The sequence below is a fragment of the Taudactylus pleione genome, unplaced genomic scaffold (genome assembly GCF_031769625.1).
Source record: "Taudactylus pleione unplaced genomic scaffold, aTauple2 ptg000012l, whole genome shotgun sequence".
Taxonomy (NCBI): domain Eukaryota; kingdom Metazoa; phylum Chordata; class Amphibia; order Anura; family Myobatrachidae; genus Taudactylus; species Taudactylus pleione.
Window position 1 is genome coordinate 22502167 of NW_028284415.1, and position 6057 is coordinate 22508223.

The window sequence follows — 6057 nt, forward strand, 5'->3', positions numbered from 1 at the left end:
GGCAGCCCAAAGCAGTGACAGCACTACAGTGTTGCAAAAAAAAAAAAAAAAAACATTGGAAAAGCAGGGAAAAACATGGGGGAGAAATCTTGCAATGGTAATGAAACATTGAATCAAAAACATTGCAGGGTTAAACATCGAACATCGAAACCATTTAACTGATGTTTCCGATGAAATATCAAATGATTCCCATCCCTACTCACAATCAAGGAGAATGCTCCAGTACAGTACTTTTTACAGTATCCACCAATAAACTCTGATGAGCGGTCTCCTGCTGCTTGCGGCCCTGTCCAAGGTGCTTCCAGCTACTACAATGACTGACCCACAGCAAGGCCCAGATTTTTTTTTTTCGCACCACTTTCCTTTAGCATAGGTTAGTTACAAGCAGACGCACTCTGGGTTTCTTTCCCATACTCTCTTGCTAGCTGCATGATTTGCATTGGCACTACAAACCTCTGCCACACCCACCCAAAAGACAGTCAGAACACAGAATGTTGGTACATTCTCATTCTGATTTTCAAACAACCAACATTCTACTTTGATGTCATTGTGTTCTGATGTTTACAAGTATTTCACTTCCTTGTTGAGGTCCATTGGAGGGAGACACAGACCACGAGATGCTTTCTACCATTGATTGTCCTTGCAGTTAGGGACCAAAAAATGTTTCTTGATGGTCGCACGATGCCGAAAGAGACACATTTAAACCCGTAACAAAACCATTTATTGAAAAAAAATTGCTGGAACAAATGCCCGCAAATTTCAAATGATTGAGCATGAACATAGTCTCCCAAATTTCTATGTGGGGACAAAGTTTGCAAAATATCCAAGTTGTCCAAATGAAAAGATGGGTAATTCACGACTGCAAAAGTTCAATCTATCCGTGTGGTTGGTAAAGGAGGGGTGGAAAAAAATTCCAAATGTAAATGTGGCATCAGCTGGGTGGGTTGGAGAATCAGAACTCAAACTGTAGCATATGTTTATTATGCAATACGTTCTTTATGCAATTGATTTCCAAATTACTCTGCAACTCCAATGATGTATAATTTGTGTTCAACCCCAGACATAGGCCTAAATGGAGAAAAACAAATGTAGACACAATAAGGCACCAGACGAGACGACACCAAATAAACAGATCTTGTTAATTATCAGTAGTTACGTACATAAACCTAATGAAGTGTTAATAAGTGACAAAGTGCAAGCAGGTGAGTGCAGGAGGCGCAGCAGGTGGTGGTATTGTCATTTGATTGCATGACGTGCAGACACAGGCAAAAGAGTAGTTTGTTGCATCTGTAAAAATGAAACAAAGTCAAACGAAACAGTTAAATAGTTCTTTTCTATTTTTGGATAACAGTTTAGGAAAGGTGCATCGGTCCTGGAAGTAATGCAATACCAGGTCAATGCATGGAGTGGACAGAGCAAGCTCTCCATCTCCCTGTTCTAAAAATCCATTTAATATATGGCCCTTAGATAGGGGGCGTATCAGATATTAAACTGATAAGAACAGATTTTTGATTGAAAAAAGCATTCTTTATTAACATAAAGATAGCAAAAAACATACATAAACCATACATACAAGTGTACTGTGTCGCAGCACAGCTTAAACTCAATACACTATCAAACATAATCAAACATACAATATAATGCATTGCAAAACATATAGCACAAGACATCCTATACTATACATAATGCTTTGCACTATTCATTCAGTACTTAAACAAAAACAACAATCAACAAGGTCTATGGGTGTAGAGGGTAGCGGAGGGGGAATCACAGATCTGAAGTTTTTATTGAAAGACAGACACATATATGGGAAGGGTGAATAAATGGAAAAATATATTAACAAAACATCAGTCTGGGACACTGTCCCAGTCCTTGTTGGACAGTCACACATGGGGAGAGGGGCAGAAGAAGGGGGGATTTAGTCCTCTTCTTCCTCAGGGCTGTCCATGATGGAATAGTCTCTTAGCAGGCTGTGGATTAGCCTGCGACAGTCCTGGATGAACATCCTCTCCCTCCTGAGAATGAGGTGGTTTCTGGCAAGCCACACAGTGTCCTTAACACAGTTCATAAGGCGCCACGGCTCCTGGATTGCCCAATAAGTGTGGGTGCCAGGAAACAGTCCATAAAGTACCGAGTGGTACGGAAGGTTGCTCCTTGGCACACAGTCTCTGAGTTCTTGTTCCAGGGCATCTAACAACAACTGTGCATAAGTACAGTCCCAAAGCAGGTGCATAGATGTTTCCTCATATGAGATGCACCAGAGGCAATGTCTGTACCTGCACAGGTTACGGGAGTGCATGAATGACCTTAGCGGCAGACCTCCTTGGATGGCCATCAATGACATGTCCTTGTGTCTGTTTGTGAGCCTTTTGGAGGCCACATTTTCCCATACTTGCTTGGCAGTTGCTGAAGGGAGCCCTGGAATAGGCTCCATAACGTCTTTGGCTCTGATGAGCTTGTGGATAGTCTTAGGTTTCCACAAGTCAGGTTGAACTCCCTCCAGTTGGTGCTCCCTCACACACTTGGACACATCCAGGTAGAACCAGGGAGTGTTCCAGTTGTAAGGGATGGAGCTGTCCCACTTAGCCCAGCCTAGGGCCCTCCAAAGGGGTAGGAGGAAGAAGCGAGACATGGAGTTTCCTGCAGAGTCATTATCAGTCTCACACAAAGTCCTGCGGATACAGTTGCAAACAAAGAAGGCTCGCAGCATGGTGGGGATATCTGGTATTCCCTTCCCACCTTTGAGGGGCTCCTTGTACATAACTGTCCGCTTTACTCTGTCCATCTTGGAGCCCCAAATGAAGTGAAACACTGCCCTTGTGATGGCCCTGCAGACCGTGACCAGAGGTGGCCAGGCCTGCGCTGTGTACTGCAGAACGGGAAGGATCTCGTTGCGCAGTACAAGTGCTTTTCCTTCGATGGTAAGGTCTCTGAGGCTCCACAGTCCAATTTTTTGCCTTACAGTGGCAAGTCTTTCGTCCCAGCACTTCAGGGCCGCACCTTCACCACCAAGCCAGACTCCCAGAATTTTGATGACGTCCGGCTTGACAGCAAAGGGGAATGGATCGGAGGATGACAGGTGCCACTGCCCGAACAGCATAGCCTCTGACTTCCCGCAGTTGACTTTTGCCCCTGAAGCTCGGCCGAAGCTCTCGCAGGTCTGGACGAGTGCTGTCACCGAACTCTGGTCAGCGCAGAAGACAGTGACGTCGTCCATGTACAGCGAACACTTGGCCTCTCTACGGTCTGGACCCGGTGCGATGACCCCTCTGATCTCTGGTTTCCGTCTGATGCATACAGCCAGGAGCTCTATAACACAAACAAAAAGAAGAGGTGAAAGAGGGCAGCCTTGTCTGACCCCAGATAGAATAGGAAAGGGGTCAGTCTTCCAGCCGTTCACCAACACCGAGCTGTGAATATCAAGGTACATCAGGTTAACATACGTGCAAAACATTTCACCAAGCCCAAACCTCTGCAGGACCCTACCCATCAACTCATGTGAGACACGGTCAAAGGCCTTCTCCTGGTCAAGGCTGACCAGAGCCGCATGCACGTTCCGGTCCTTGATGTAATGGACCGTGTCTCTGAGGAGGGCAAGGCTATCTGCAATCCTGCGGCCAGGAATGCCGCAGGTCTGGTCCGGGTGAATGATCTGTCCGATGACAGCCTTCAGCCTGATGGCAAGTACCTTGGCCAGGATCTTGTAGTCCACGTTCAGGAGAGAGATGGGCCTCCAATTTTTCAGCTCACATCTCTCCCCCTTACGCTTATACAAGATCGTGATCAGTCCCTCCCTCAGTGAAGGAGGCATTTTGCCCTCCACCACCATCTCCTTGTACAGCTCGAGCAGGTCTGGGCCAATGAGGTCCCACAGCGCTACATAGAGCTCTGCTGGGAGACCATCACTGCCCGGGGTCCTGCCCTGCCTAAAGGATTTAGCGGCAGAGTGCAACTCCTCCAACACCAAGGGAGCATCCATGGCTGCTTTACCTGCAGGATCAATAGTGTTAGTGATACCTGACAGGAACTCATCAGCCACAGCACTGTCCGTCGTCTTTGGGGAGTAGAGGTCGCCATAGTAGTCCGTGATGACCTTCATGACGCCCTCCTTCCCCTGCCTGGGAATACCGGTGTCATCTCGCAGCTCAGTCAGGGGCGTGTGGCCAGAGTGGAGTTTCCTGAAAAAGAAAGAGTTACATTTCTCACCCTTCTCCAGGTTCTCCACCTTGGAACGGAAGACGATGCGTCTGGATTCCTCCTCAAAGTGCCCTTTCAGGCTCTTTTTGGTCTCCTCCAGATCATCTCTCACGTCCCAGCCGCACCGTTGGAGGTCCTGCAGGGACTGCAGTTGTCTCTGCAGTCCCTTGAAGTTCCTCTTTCGGTCGCACGCCTGTTGTCTTCCTTTGACCTGAAAGAAACTGCGAATGTTAGCCTTAACATATTACCACCAATCACTCATGCATTCAAAATAACATTTATCATTCTTCCATGTGATGTAGGCATCCTTCAGCTCGGCCAGCACCTCCTCCCTTTCCAGCAGAGCACAGTTCAACTTCCAGGAGCCTGGGCCAGGAGGAAAACCATTGCCCAGGTCTCCTTGGAAGAGAATGGCTCTGTGGTCAGAGAAGAAGCAGGGAACCATAGCATGCCTATTCTGCTTCACTGCTCTAGAGGTAAACACAAAGTCAATGCGGGAATGCACCGAGCCATCGGGGCGGCTCCACGTGTAATTCACGGAGCCAGCCCCCATGGAGCCCACAGCATCCCGCAGAGAAGCTTCGGTTACCATTTCTATGAGCAGTTTAGATGTCAAATCAAGCTTAGCAGTGTTGCAGGTGCTGCGTCCATCCTCCTCCATGGGGCAATTGAAATCTCCGGCCATCACTACTGCCCTAGTGGTTGCGAGCTGCAGCCGCAGGGTCTGGAAAAGCTCCAAACGCTCATTCTTACCAGGGGGTGCATACACACAGATTAGCCCAATAGGCTCACCTGCCCAGGAGCCGTCTACGATAAGCAGTCTGCCGCAGACGAGCTCCTGAACAGAATCTAGTGTGAAGAGGCTCCCCCTAATAAGAATGGCGACCCCTGCAGACTTACACTCACCCCCACCAGACCAATAGGACGGACCGTGAGACCACTGCCGGCCCAGATGTCTATAAGACCTGGAAAAAGGAATAGAGCATTCCTGCAACATGTAAACATCACATTTCTGAGTATCCAAAAATGCAAACACAGACTGTCTTCTAAACTTATCCTTAATACTCCTCACATTAATGGTAAAAAGGGAAAAAGACACCATTAGTTGGGAGAAAAAAGGTTAGAACACGGAAAATACATTTAGCTACCACTCTTGTCGGGCGGCGCTTCCTCTTGAACGGTTGCTGGGTCGCCCTGTTGGGGCGGCTGCATACAGCTCTGGATCAGCTGTTCGATTAAGTTGTCAGCATTCAGGTCAGGTACTACCTCCTCCACGAGGCTTTCCACCATCGCCTCCATCTCGTCCTCTAGTGGAAGAGGGTTCTCGACCTGTTCTACCGCCAACTTCTTGGAAGGGTCGGGGTCAGCAGCTGGGCTGTCAAACTCCTTTCGCTTCCTGCTCGACTGTTGAGTGCCTGCAGAGGATACAAGAGGGGGAAACTCTTCCTCGGAGAGGAGAGAGACAGGGGGGGTGGAAGAGACAGTGGGATGGAGAAGGGAGCGAGAGGGGGGAGGGGTTGTGCCAGCAGTGGGGGTGGGAGTTGCTGTCACAGTGGGAGGAGGGCGTGGGGTAGGATGGGTGGGAGGGGGTGGGGTAGGAAGGGTAGGACCGGTGGGGTGGGGGTGGAAGGTTTCTTACCCTCCTGGCGCCTCTGCTGGCCTTGTCCAGTCACTGCTGCCATGTAGGATTTTGCCCTATTGGGGCAGTCTCTGTAGACATGGTTCACCTCCCCACAGAGGTTGCATGTCTTCTGGGTGGGGCAATCCTTGGTGTCGTGTCCCGCCACCTTGCACTTCTTGCAGGCTGCCACCTTGCAGTCTCTCCCAATGTGATCCTTCCCACCGCAGGTCTTGCAGATC

The 6057-nt window shown here is 48.9% G+C and overlaps 1 pseudogene; it reads right to left on the minus strand.

Annotated features, from left to right (window-relative positions):
* Positions 1-1356: 1356 nt before the first annotated feature.
* On the minus strand, positions 1357-1526 carry LOC148542564 (U2 spliceosomal RNA; annotated as a pseudogene).
* Between the last annotated feature and the right edge of the window lie 4531 nt (positions 1527-6057).